Source organism: Macaca mulatta, chromosome 8 (genome assembly GCF_049350105.2).
Source record: "Macaca mulatta isolate MMU2019108-1 chromosome 8, T2T-MMU8v2.0, whole genome shotgun sequence".
In the NCBI taxonomy this organism is placed as follows: Eukaryota; Metazoa; Chordata; class Mammalia; order Primates; family Cercopithecidae; genus Macaca; species Macaca mulatta.
In genome coordinates, this window is record NC_133413.1 from 31,380,181 (window position 1) to 31,395,087 (window position 14,907).

General features: G+C 43.5%; 1 pseudogene; it reads left to right on the forward strand.

The window, feature by feature from the left end:
* Positions 1-1,384: 1,384 nt before the first annotated feature.
* LOC714348 (large ribosomal subunit protein uL22 pseudogene) lies at positions 1,385-2,244 on the forward strand (annotated as a pseudogene).
* Positions 2,245-14,907: the final 12,663 nt, after the last annotated feature.

A 14,907-nucleotide genomic window follows, 5' to 3' on the forward strand; every position in this document is an offset into this window, starting at 1 on the left:
TGTCAAGAGGCTGTTTTTCCAGTCCTAAGAGTGTCCAAGATTTGAGTTTTCCATAATGAAAATGGAGAATATGCAGACACCAAAAAAATTACATCACAGAGGCCGGACGCAGTGGCTCACGCCTGTAATCTCAGCACTTTGGGAGGCCGAGACAGGTGGATCACGAGGCCAGGAGATGGAGACCATCCTGGCTCACACGGTGAAACCCCATCTCTACTAAAAGTACAAAAAATTAGCCGGGCGTGGTGGCGGGCGCCTGTAGTCCCAGTTACTCAGAGGCTGAGGCAGGAGAATGACGTGAACCCAGGAGGTGGAGCTTGCAGTGAGCTGAGTTCACGCCACTGCACTCCAGCCTGGGCAACAGAGCGAGACTCTGTCTCAAAAAAAAAAAAAAAATACATCATGGAATCACTGCCCTGGATCAGCAGAGAAAACATAATACAGGCTGGAAAACTCCTACTCTATTTATTAAAACAACAGTTCCTTAGGACACTATAGAATTTCACTAATAACTAGCTGAATGTATGTTTAAGCCCAGTGATAAAGGTTAGCAAACAAAGGGGTACTTACACGTAATTACACCTCCAGCGTGTAGGTTGTCACAGAGGGAGGCCTTAATTATCAATGTGCTATGCCCCTGCTTTACATATAACAAATGGCCTTAATGTGGCTGTTCATGTTATAGTTTAAGCATCTTGGTAATTAGGAAGTGGAAAATGGGTAGAGTAGAGGGAGTTGTCAGTTTCCTGCTGGTGTGACCATCTGCACTCTTTACCTCCGTGAGCTGAGAGGCTGAGGGAGGCAGGACCAGCTTTGGGCCAGAAGACAGCACGGCATGGACAGCATGGATTTCTCAGGTATATGATTAGGGCTCCAGAACATGGGGGTGAGGACAGAGCCACTCACAGAATCACACTAATGAACTTAACAAATCTTTATTGAGTACTTACTATGTGCCAAGCACTGTTCTAGGTATGTGAGATTTCAGTAAACAAAACAGACTAAGATCTTTGCTTCTGTGTAGCTTATATTTGAAGCCAGTTCAGTTATTAAATTTGATGGGTTGATAAGTGGCTCAGAGGTGGTCACCAGTAGTGGGCCTGTCCTGTGCCCTGACCCATCCAGAACTTCTTTCAAGAGCTTGGAAGAAGACTGAATGTTGGTTGGGGATTTGTTGATTAAACTTGCAGAGAGCAGTAGTGAGCACTTGGTGCAGTTTTCTTACTTGATTTCTCATCCTTACCACAGTCTTGCAAGGCAGATATCATCATCATTGGGTTTGAGAGCACAGAAGACTGAAGGACATACCCAGGTTTTGCATCCAAGTTGGATTCTCTCTGTCTGAAGATGCAAGGCTAAAGATAATTAGCTATTAAATAATTAGCTATTTCCCTAAGCAGCCTGAGGTAATCTGTGAAAATGGTTCACTATTCACTTGACCCTGACAACCCCACAAAATGATGCAAATCAAGAGGTTCAAATCTTCGTGTTCTCTTCAAGAACATTCGTGAAACTGCCCAGGCCATCAAGGGTATGCATCTACGAAAAACCACGAAGTATCTGAATGATGTCACTTTACAGAAACAGTGCTTACCATTTCGAAGTTATAATGGTGGAGTTGGCAGGCATGCCCAGGCCAAGTAGTGGGGTGGGACACAAGGTCGGTGGCCCAAAAAAGTGCTGAATTTTTGCTGCACATTCTTAAAAATGCAGAGAGTAATGCTGAACTTAAGGGTTTAGATGTAGATTCTCTGGTCATTGAGCATATCCTAGTGAACAAAGCACCTAAGATGCACCGTTGGACCTACAGAGCTTATGGTCGGATTAACCCATACATGAGCTCTCCCTGCCACATTGAGATGATTCTTACTGAAAAGGAACAGATTGTTCCTAAACCAGAAGAGGAAGTTGCCCAGAAGGAAAAGATATCCCAGAAGAAACTGAAGAAACCAAAACTTATGGCAGGAGAGCAAATTCAGCATTAAAATAAATGCAATTAAAAGTTTAAAAAGGCCAAGCGCGGTGGCTCATGCCTGTAATCCCAGCACTTTGGGAGGCCGAGGCGAGTGGATCATGAGGTCAGGACTTCGAGACCAGCCTGACCAACATGGTGAAACCCTGTCTCTACTAAAAATATAAAAATGAACTGCACATGGTGGCATGCACCTGTAATCCCAGCTACTCAGGAGGCTGAGGCAGGAGAATTGCTTGAACCCAGGAGGCGGAAGTAGCAGTGAGCCAAGATGGCACCACTGCACTCTAGCCTGGGTGACAGAGTGAGACTCCGTTTCAAAAAAAAAAAGTGGCATAACTAATACTGGATGATGGACTGAAGATTTGGAAGTCTTTATTACCTGAATAAATAAGCTCAAATGAAGATTTTGCATCAGGAGTGTAACATAAAGCAGCAAGGAGTAAGACACAACATTTAGAGACTTGAATTCTCTTGGTGCTGTTTTTGATGCATTATCTGTTTCTGTGAGTACTTTCTGCAGTTTATGACATCTCTGCCTTTCTTTGGTACTCTGGAGGAAGTTGTCATTTAAATGTAAGATTAATAAACTTAATAACCAAGTTGAAAGAATGAGGGAATTTAGTGTTAATGTCACTCTTGGGCAGAAGTGGTCATGGCCAAGGTGATTTAGTAGTTGATCTCTGTTCCAGTAATCTCTTGCTGTGTAATAATCCAATCCCAAACTTAATGGTGTAAAATGACAATCATTTTGTTACATTCATGGATTCTGTGACTCAGGAATTTGAGCAAGGCACAACAGGGATGATTTGTCTTTATAATATCTAGAGTTTCATATGGTAGGACTAGAATGGCTGGAGGTAACTCAGATATCCAAGGGCTAGAATCATCTGGGGACTTCCTTACTTGCATTTCAAGTGCCTTGGCTGGGATGAGCCGAAGACTGGGCTCAGCTGGTACTGCCTACTGGAGCCTCTTTCTGAAGCTTGGGCTTTCTTACAGAATGACAGCCCAGGATAGTTGGATTTCTCATATGGCAGCTTGCAGCTCCGAGAGCAAGTGTTCTAGCAAACAAGGTAACAGGTATATGGCTTCACTTCACCATATTCTGTTGGCCAAAGCAGTCCTAAGCCATTCAGCTTCAAAGAGGGAAACAATAGACTCTATCTATATTAGTCCATTCTCACACTGCTATAAAGAACTACCTAATACTGGGTAATTTATAGAGAAAGAGATTTAATTGACTCATAGTTCTGCAGGCTGTATAGGAAGCATGGCTGGGAGGCCTCAGGAAACTTACAATCATGGAAGAAGGCAAAGGGGAAGCAAGCATTTCTTACCATGGCAGAGCAGGAGAGACAGAGACAGAGACAGAGACAGAGAGAGAGAGAGAGAGAGAGAAGGGGGAAGTGCTACACACTTTAAACAACTAGATCTTGTGAGAACTCATTCATTATCAGAAGAACAGTAAGGGGGAAATCTGCCCCCATGATCCAATCACCTCCCACCAGGCCCCTCCTCCAACACTGAAGATCATAATTCAGCATGGTATTTGTACACAGAGCCAAGCCATATCACTATCTCAGGATAACAATATATCTAATTGATGGCTACATTTTAAAGCCATCACATCCACAGGGGTGTATCCCTCCTATGGATTTTTTGCTCAATTCACTCTGCCAGAGTAACTCTCAATTTGTAGAAGAATAAACCAGGCATTGAGGATGCGACCGTTGTCTTCAGCTCTTTGAAAGACTATCATATGCAAGAGAGTGTAGATGTAACCCACAAAACTTTAAGAATGAGCTAAAGACCAGTGAGTAAATGGAACAGGAGAACTTACTAATATTTGGGAATGTCTGTCAATGAGTTGGCTTGCCTGGGAAGACAGTGAATTCTCTGATTTTTGAACTATTGATTGAACACAACTCAGGAATGTCCCAGTAGGGCCTCAGACACTATCTTGGAGATTGGATTAGATGAATTCTTTAGAGTGAAGGATATAAGTGGTTCTATGTTAGAAACATCACAGCAGAGAGGGGGCATGATGAAGAACCATTCATGACTTCAATTCTACCTTTTCAAGTCATCTTCTAAGTATATAATTTCAAGGATATTGGGAGGCCTGATGGTACCTCTCCTTTAATATTTTTCTCTTATATTGGTGGCTTAGAACCCCCAATGAGAGACTAATTCTTTTAATTTAAGACTTTGATCCTTGTTAAAGTGTAATACCCTGGGAAAGGGGAGAGCCAAAGCTCTTTCCAGTGATTTATAATTTTCCAAAAGCATGTTTAAGGTCATATTCTGTGAGCATGATTTGACAAGAGAAGGTAGGGCAACGCGTACGTGAGAAGGGGGAGGAAGAAATGCCCCAGAAGGAGAGAGAGAATGGCACAAAGTAGGGGAAAATACATGAAGATCTGGGGAACCGATGCTTCTGGTGCCAGCCCCAGCAGAGGCTGATTTCTTCAGCTTCCTGCAATCGGTTATGAAACCACCGTTCTCAGAACAAACTGGCAGAAAGCTGGTGTCCACTTCACTGACCTTTCCTGCACATGAGAAGTGCAACTACAGGCTCAGCTCAGAGAATACCACAGAGCCCTCTACCCTGCTTGGAACAGCAGGTGGGGGAGTCACCCTCCCTCATTTATTTCCGTCCCTACACTGTTAGAACAGGGATGACAGGGGCCTAACTCACTTCCCAAGAAGTCGTGGCATTCCTGTATAAACAAAGTAAAAATTTCTATCATAAATCCCCCAAACAAGTGATATCCCAGAAGAAGAAAGAAAACAGTGAGGGAGGAAGGTGCCATCCAAGGGGAAAACATGTCAGGTTGTGCACATTAGAGCTGGTCATTCACAAGTGACCTCTCTGGGAAGGCAAAGGATAGCATAGGTTGAAACGGAGGCTATAAAATTGACAGCCTAAGTAGAGCACTTGACAGAAGGAAGAACATGTAACCAGTGGACTCTTCGTTCTCCCAGCACTGCCCTCACAGCCCAAATAATTTCTGAACAAAGAGAACAAGATTCAATGTTTAAAACCTCTGTTTAAGACCTCCGCTTCCATTTCTGTGTTTTCCTTCCCTCACACAGCCCAGAGTGTGCCCCAGCAAAACCAGCTGTCAGGAAAGCATTTGATGTCAGTCATTTGCATTTTAATGCGATGGAAAGATGAGGAGCTGCCTCTACTGGCATATTTCAATTTTAAGACTGATTTGTTAGAGTGAAAGACTCCTCGAAGATAATTCTAGCTTGGGAGGTGTGATTGGACAGATTCTGGGGAGGGGAGGTGGTGGGTAGGGAGGTCACCGGGTAGTCACCACTTCCATTTTCATACAAAGGTTCCTGTAGTGCTTGGGGTCAGGTACTGGGTTCCATCTTGGGAAGCCAGAGGGTCTGATCTTCGGTTTGGGTGCCACACTCCTGGTGAGCACAAGCAAGTGAGAGCTCAGATTCTGGTGCAGGATGAGTGGAAGCGCCGCTCCCTTTATTTCAAACCTTCTTCTTCTGGTCTGTGGGGGAGCCAGCTCCCTGGGGAGTCCCATTACAACAGCAGCTGACCACAAGGAGCTCCAGTGTGCAGGCCTTCTTCCCAGCTGCAGGCATTTTAATTGTGTTGTAAATAGACAACCATGAGGCCAAATGATAACTTTGTGTAGTCTTAGTATTCCAGATCCATGGAGATCTGAGAATAAAAAGTCCCAAGTAACAGCATATGCTATTTATTTTCACCAACTTATATAAAACTGAGCCCTGACTCTGTTATGCATTGCCCACAGGCAGCTTTATAGGATCACAGATAGATCAGTGGTCCCTACGGCCCTATAAGGCTATTTTCCTAGCATTACACATCCTCCAAGTCATAGATGTCAAAGTGCTGTTCTAGTGGAGATTGAATATCATTCCATTGTTAGAAGATGGGAAGTAAATTCAATATACGAGATCAAATGGAGACTTTTCAATTTTCTCTTATTCTTTTCTTCTGTTTGTTTTCGCAGTTAGTGAACCAGCAGATCTTGTTATGAGGAGCATTTAAACTTTCACAAGCTCAGTTACAATGTGATGCTCAAACAAATTCATTTTAAAGGGACCGCTTGATAGAATTAGGGAAAAGAACCATTGGCTCTACACATTGATTTAGCATAGATCTTGTCCAAAGAAAGGAAAAGTCCTAGAGTTCAATAGGAATAAAATTTAAATGTGACTCAGAAGAAAGAGGATTTTCATGTATGGATTTGAGCTATGTGAAACCAGCAGTAATAAACGGGACTTACAATATTATTGATGGCCAATGAACAAGAATGAAAGTCTGGGCCAGCCACAGTGGCTCACACCTGTAATCCCAGCACTTTGGGAAGCCAAGGCAGCCAGATGACTTGAGGTCAGGAGTTCGAGACCAGTCTGGCCAACATGGTGAAACGCCATCTCTACTAAAACTACAAAAAATTAGCCAGGTGAGGTGGCACGCCTGTAATCCTAGCTACTCAGGAGGCTGAAGTGGGAGAATCGCTTGAACCTGGGGGGCGAAGGTCGCAGTAAGCTGAGATCATGCCATTGCACTCCAGCCTGGGCGACAGAGCGAGACTTCATCTCAAAAATAAATTAATTAAAGTTAAAATTAAAAAAAGGATGAAAGTCTGAAATAACCTCACACATGAAGAACCAACTCAGACATCCAATATCCCACTTGGTGAGATATCAGCTCTTTACTGGTCCACATGCCCAGGAATTCCAGCTGCCTATATAGGGTACGATTGCAGAATTCTACAAGGGCATCTTAGTGGGAGCTTGTATTGCCCTGACATTGAGAAAAAAGATAAAATTAATTATTCATTCTCGGAGAAAAAACTCAGAGTCTCTCACAGTTGTGTCACTTAATCATAAACCATTTTAGCCACGCGATTTTCCTTTAAGATGTGTCATAAAGGTTTTGCATACAAAATAGGGCCACAACTCCAGCCTGAGTGTTTATTTTATCTATAATCTCAATATTTCTGCTTTGAGCTCTGGATACAGAGATTTCTAGTACCTTGAATTTTCTTTTTTCTTGTAGTAATTAGACAGTAGCTATAGCAAATATGGCTTACCAAGGAAGGAAGCTCTAGTGAATAAATATGGTGTTTCTAGGAAATATATTTGCCTTGGGACATTTCCTTGATGCATTATAGCCTCCACATACATGACTCAGCAAGTTATGCCAGAGGTCATGGAACAGAGGGGCTCAGATCAAACTAATGTGCTTGAAGTATATATAGTTTATTCAGTGCACTTAAAACATACAGCAAGAATCAAGAGGAGACAGAAGAAATAGGGTAACACACTTAACCAGAGGGTATAGGTCAGATGGAGGAATGGCACTACCTGGTCCTCAGTTACATGACGCTCACAATTCTGTCTGTCTCCCTGCTACATCAGCCTTCCCCATTGATGGTGGGTTACCCAGTTGAGACGTGAGGTTCAAGCAAGAGAATTCAGTAAATAGAAGGTGACTGCAGCCCACACAAGGTAGCTCTATCAGAGGGACACAGAGGCAAGTCCCATGATCAACAGCTCTAGTTTGTCAATCAGCCTGATGAGCAGCAGATTTACATTTCTTGGGCAGAGAACATGTGACGCAGGAGAGACAACCCTAGGGGGTGGCCAATTTCAGAGTTCATGAATATTTAGTGTCACATTCTTCCTGTATATTTGGAGACTCATGAATACGTGTCGCCTCTTGGTCCTTTCTCCCTATGTTCAGCAATACATGCCTTTTTGCTAACTCTACGTCTCACCTGTCTCACCGCTTACTGACTTATGCATCACTAGCATAGTTTATGAATTCTATGCCTCATATGCTATTTGCTTATTCATTACCTATGTCTCATGTTTCTTGTGAATTTTATCCATTTGTTTCTTGTCTTCTACAGCAGGATTAAATATTCTCAAAGAATAAGAAAAATACAACGTATTTTCTGTGAGCAATATTGTTGACTGTGTTTACGTTGATTCCTTTACATTCTAGGAGGTATCCTTCCACTTATCCCTCCCTCCATCCATCCACCCATTCATGCAACATGCATCCATCCACCCATTCATGCATTCATGCAAATACAGCTGGTCCTTCATTTCCGCATGTTCAACCAATCTCAAATTGAACACATTGGGTGGAAACCCAATAACAATACAATGATAAAAATAATACTAATAAAAAACCATACAGTATAAAAATGTTTTACATAGCATTGACATTACATTAGGTATTATAAGTAATGTAAAGATGATTTAAAGTATATGGGATGGCCAGGCAGGATGGCTCATGCTTGTAATCCCAGCACTTTGGAGGCTGAGGTGAGCAGATCACCTAAGGTCAGGAGTTCAAGACCAGCCTGGCCAACATGATGAAACCCTGTCTCTACAAAAATACAAAAATTAGCTGGGCATGGTGGCAGGTGCCTATGATCCCACCTACTAGGGAGGCTGAGGTGGGAGAATCGCTTGAACCTGGGAGGCAGAGATTGCAGGGAACCGAGATCGCGCCATTGCACTCCAGCCTGAGTGACAGAGTGAGACTCTGTCTCTAAATAAATAAATAAATAAATAAAGTATATGGTAGAATATGCATAGATTATACCCAAATACCATGCCATTTCATATCAGGAATTGAGCATCTATGGATTTTGGTGTGGGAGGAGCTTCCTGGAAACAATCTCGCATGGATACTGAGGGACAACTGTATTTGTTGGTCACCGATTTCCAGACACTGGTGTAGGCTGTGGGAATTGGAAGATGAAGATAAGCCAAGCCTTGAAAGTCTCCACAATTTAGTACTAAAGAGAGGCACAAAAAGAAATGCCGGCCAGGCACGGTGGCTCACGCCTATAATCCCACACTTTGGGAGGCTGAGGTGGGTGGATCATGAGGTCAGGAGATCGAGGCCATCCTGGCTAATACATTGAAAGCCTGTCTCTACCAGAAATACAAAAAATTAGCCAGGTGTGATGGCACACACCTGTAGTCCCAGCTACTCGGGAGGCTGAGGCAGGAGAATCGCTTGAGGAGAATCAAGAGGCAGAGGTTGCAGTGAGCCGAGATTGCGCCACTGCATTCCAATTTGGGCAACAGAGTGAGACTCTGTCTCAAAAAAAAAAAGAAAAAGAAATGCCAACAATGAAGTGTCATAGGTTTTGTAATAAATCTTTGTGTAGTGAGTATCAGGACAAAATAACAATATGGTCAACTTTATAGGGTGTACTGGGTAGGGTAGGTGGGGGAGAGAGTAATGGTGTCTTAGATGATGTGGTAGAGCTGAGTCTTAAAGGTGGCTATGATCTCCTGGGCAGAAGGAGAGAAGAAGGTAATTCCATACAGAAAGAATAGTGTGAGCACAGCCAGGGAGGCTTGCAGGGCATGCTGAAGTGTCCCACACCAAGAAGGGGGCCAGGGAGAGGCCAAATGGTGGAAGAACTCGGATTCTAAGAGAACTTGAGAATAGTCTGTTCCTTTAAGTGATTGATCCTGAACCTTTACAGTGTGAAGAAAAACTCCCAGCTGGTCCTTCTATGAATTATGTGATTATTATTTGGGAGACCTTAACTTCTCAGAGCCTCCTTTTCATTTGTGAAATGGAATGATAACCCATGGAAGCTTGCAAAGTTGTGGGGATTGGCAGATCACTGATGGAGGTGCTGAGAGCAGTGCCTGGCACCTTGAAGGACTCCAGGAAGCAGTAACTACCATGAATAAAGTCATCATTGGGATGATCACAACCTCCACAAGCGTTGGGTGAGATATAACACGGTTTTGACTGATCAGACAACAGGACCATTTACAGAACACATAGTGACATTCAGAGAAACGTTTAAAGGGTGTTATTTGTCCCCATCTGAAAAAGAAGGAGCTTACAATCATTAACCTGGACAGGCAGCCATACCTAAGCATACCTTGAAATTCTCTGAAAACACTCATGATAATATGCTGTGGTTTCGGCTGGGTGCGGTGGCTCACGCCTGTAATCCCAGCACTTTGGGAGGCTAAGGTGGGTGGATCATGAGGTCAGGAGATCGAGACCATTCTGGCTAACATGGTGAAATCCCATCTCTACTAAAAATACAAAAAATTTGGCTGGTCATGGTGGCGGGCGCCTGTAGTCCCAGCTACTTGGGAGGCTGAGGCAGGAGAATGGCGTGAACCCGGGAGGCAGAGCTTGCAGTGAGCAGAGATCACGCCACTGCACTCCAGCCTGGGCGACAGAGCAAGACTCCGTATCCAAAAAAAAAAAAAAAAAAAAAAATATATATATATATATATATATAGACACACACACACACACACACACACACACACACACACACACACACACATACTGTGGTTCCATTAGTCTGTCCAGAACGTGGAAAGGTACAGTCTTTAAATTTATGACATCTGGGACAGGGCAATTTGAAATCTCCACATTTCTAAGTTAGCATCATGTAATATGGGAAATGCTTATATTAGAAAGATTTGCCTGTGACGAGGCAGCAGAGAATAATGCCCTGAAGTCGCAGCTGCCAGGCTGGGTCAAGACTGGGAAATGGAGATCCTGCCTTTCAGTCTGGCAGAAGGACAATGGAAAATGACTGCAGACGATATGTACTGCCAGTATCTTCAAAAATGAGAAAGGATGGAGGGAAAAACATGACCCTGGGCAGGGCTGGTGGTGTGAGGAAATGATGATTCAGTGCGTTGCTTTGACCCTCGCGGTGCTTTGTTCAAAACTGAGCTGGGCAATTCCTTCAGTATCAGGAAGAGAAACAACTCTTGTCAATAAATTACAGCGGATGTGGGAAATCACTCCCAGGGTGAGGTCTGGAGCTGAATGAGTCCCTTGAGGTCAGTACCCACAAAAGCAGCTGCCAAAATTTACATTTTCCCATTTGCCCTCTGGTTCAGAGTGGATATAAATCCACATAATGCAGCCATAGAGCCCCTTGCCTGTCTGCTGGCCACGCATCCGGATCAAGGCTGGGGAAGGAAAGGAGGCACTAGACATACCTGATAAGTACTGAATCCAGCTTCATCACAACCATGTCGCCTTTGCAATCATTTCTACATTTCTGGAATCCCCTAGAAAATCTCAGTCCCATCACTATAAATAATTTTAAATTCATTTATAAATTAGATTGCAAAAGATATTTAAATATATATGTACTTTTTAATTTGCAAATAATATTTGCACATTGTAAAAATGTCCAGAGTGGCCAGGTACGGTGGTTCACAGCTGTATTCTCAGCACTTTGGGAGTCTGAGGTGAGCAGATTGCTTGAGTGCAGGAGTTAGACACCAGCCTGGACAACATGATGAAACCAGTCTCTACAAAAAATACAAAAATAAATTAGCTGGGCATGGTGGCGCATGTCTACAGTCCCAGCTACTCAGGAGACTGAGGTGGGAGGATCATCTAAGCCCGGGAGGTTGAGGCCGCAGTGAGCTATGATCATGCCACTGCACAGTAGCCTGGATGACAGAGTAAGACCCTGTCTCAAAGTTTAAAAAAAAAAAAAAAAAAAATTCAGAGTATTTAAGTAAAGACAAAATAAAGTAAAAGCCTCCATTTCTTCATTTCCCATCCAAATCCAGATCTGCAGAGATAACTGCTAATAATTTGGTGTGTATTCTTTCAAACATTTTTACTGTGCATAGAATGTAGCAGCACAGGCTCTGAAATCAGACTGCCTGGGTTGGAATCTGTCTCTGTCACTTAATAGCCTTGTCACCTGAGACAAGTGTCATACCTTTCCTCAGCCTCAGTTTTATCATCCTTAGAAAGGCAACAATAATAGTATCTTCGCATAGTATCACTTATAAGAGGGAGTTGAATAATGAGAACAAATGGACACGGTGGGGGGGAACATCACACACTGGGGCCTGTTGAGGGGGTGGGGGGCAAGGAGAGAGAGAGCATTAGGACAAATACCTAATGCATGTGGGGCTTAAAACCTAGATGATGGGTTGATAGGTGCAGCAAACCACCATGGCACATGTATACCTGTGTAACAAACTTGCACGTTCTGCACGTGTATCCTAGAACTTAAAGTAAAATTTTAAAAAAGTGTCTTCCTCATAGATTGTCATAAGGGTTAAATACATTTATACACATACACACACAAAATGTATGTATGTCTAATACCTAACAAGCACTCAGTGAACATTTGCAAAAACAGAACTTAATTGAAGGTCATTTTGAAAGAAAAAGTTCCTTAAACACTTTGTTTCCAAAGTGAGAGAAAGTAGAGAGGAGATAAGTTGGGTGGGTCAGGCTGAGTTGGACTCTCGGCAATTCTGAGTTTCTTTCTCCACAGATATTTACCTTTCAAGGGGTTGAGTTTCTTATTCTTCCCCAGTAAAAGTAGCTGATGATGGTTAAGAACATAGTCTTTGGGGTCAGACATGCATGCACTAGAAACCCAACCCCACGACTTACTAGTGTTGTGATACGTGACGTTGTATTACCTAACTTTTCTGAGCCTCAATATCTTTACCTATCTAATCACAGCAGTTTTGTTTCAAGGATTATATGAAATAATGCATGATTGACTTTGCTTGGCTCAGTCAGTACTAAAACATAGTGGCTATGGTAGCCACCATTGCATAAAGCAAAGGGCTTTGATGTGGTTTGTATGTTTGTCTCCTCCAAATCTCATGTTGAAATGTGATCCCCCCTATTGGAGGTGGGGCCTGGTGGGAGGTGTTTGGCTTATGGGGATCGAGCCCTCCTGAATGGCTTCGTCCCCTCCTCTCTTTAATGAGTGAATTCTTGCTCTGTCAGTTCCCTTGAGAACTTGCTGTTGTAAAGGGCCTGGCACCGCTTCTTTTTCCTCTCTTTCTCCCTCTGTCATCATGTGATCCCTGCTCCCCCTTTACCTTCTGCCATGAATGGAAGCAGCCTGAGGGCCTCACCAGAGGCAGATGCTAGTACCATGCTTCTTGTACAGCCTGCAGAACCATGAGCCCAATAAATGTCTTTTCTTTATAATAATTATTCAGCCTCAGTGAATTCTTTATAGCAATGCAACAAAATGGACTCAGACAGGACTTAATGCCTTCCCAGTAGAAGCTGGGAGCACAGGCTTGGCACCCTCCTCTGAGGAGAATGACTTGACTTGGTTGTACTGGAGGTGGCTGATTCACCCATCTTTTTTTTTTTTTGGTTTGTTTTCTATGACCTTTGGCAGTCCACCTTTCTTATGATGGGATAGAGCTTTCTAGTCAACAAAGCACTTTCAAATGCATTCACTCCATTGCTACTCTTCTGAAGAAGGAGAATAGGGAAGGCATCATTAACAATGGAGTAGCTTTGGTTTGCAGGTAAGAAAACTGAGGTTTAGAGAGCATAAATTCCTTGGCCAAGGTCACCTAGCACGTGGCAGGGCCAGAACTGGCACCACCATGCTGTGACAGGGCTGTCCTCCCACTTTCCCCATGAGACAAATCAAAGGCCAGTTGGTAGTGTACGGAGTTTCCCCAGGCTGTATGATGCATAAGTTATGGGCTCTCGGGTGGGGTCTGGCTTAGAGGAGGCCCTTAACAAACGGTTGCCATTATTATCAGAGCATCTTTAGGGACTTCCACCTCTACATCTGCCACCATGACTGTATTTTAAGCCATTATTTCCCTGTGTGGTTGATGAAGCTAACAATACTGATGTAAAATGGTTATGAACACCAGGACCAAAAAAAATATCTTTTCCTTATCAAGATGATCTATATTTGGAGAAGCATGGCTCTCCCCCTTCTATTCCATTCTCATATTTTGAATCGGGAGCGATTTTGCTTGAGAAACACAGTCAGGACAATTTCCATCTATAACTGCATTGTAAGGAAGAGGATAATGGAAATTTTAATGAAAACGCCAACGCAATGCAAATAGGAATCGGTTCTTTTGCAATAGGAAGCAGCTACTTTGCTCAACAGGCAACGAAACCTTTAGCTTGTGTTCATGAAAATGATGATCATCTCCGGCTCCACTGAGATTTAACCAAGAGGGGGAAAAAAAAAAGAATTTTAAAAGTTCAGATGCAGTTCACTCAGAAGTTTGTCTCCAGACTTCGAGAACATTTCAATTTTTCAAAAGGGCACACAAAGAAGGAGGCTGGACTCCTGTCCAAAAGCATACAGATTCTCTAGATCATAAGGAGCGCCTGAGCCAGTGTGCTGTTAGTTGTCTGCGCTTTTTGTCTCATGACTATGAAACAGCAGGATTGATAAGGACATGCTGGACTAACCATGATCAGCCCCAGGGCCTGTGCCACCAAAAGGACTGCACAGCAATGGCAGCTCCTTCTTCTACCACGGTCTAGCATTCGTGCTGTGTGTGTGGTGCGTGTTACTTAGGGGAGGAGGAGGTAATAGTGAGACATGTGTTTTATGTGTTAAGGGGACAGAGACACTAAGCTTGATCCACTACGATGTCTGAGTCGGTCTGGTAAATCAATCATGAAAAGCTCAAAAGAGAGTTGCACAGTTACAAAGCCTTTGTCATTGAATGGTGGAGACTGTGGCATCAGTCCCACACCCTGTCTTCTGTAGGAAACAGAATGAGAGTGCAGTTGCACAGAGGTGGTTCCACTGTAGCTCCTCGTGTTATGCATGGCAGACATTGCTAATATTCACTCCAGTTCCTGGTTGGGCATGGTGGCTCACGCCTGTAATCCCAGCACTTTGGGAGGCCGAGGCATGTGGATCATCTGAGGTCAGGAGTTCGAGACCAGCCTGGCCTACATGGCGAAACCTCGTCTGTACTAAAAATACAAAAAATTAGTCGGGCGTGGTGGTGGGAGCCTGTAATCTCAGGTACTCAGGAGGCTGAGGCAGGAGAATCGCTTGAACCCAGGAGGTGGAGGCTGCAGTGAGCTGAGATTGTGCTATTGCACTTCAGCCTGGGCAACAAGAGTGAAACCTGAAACTCCCTCT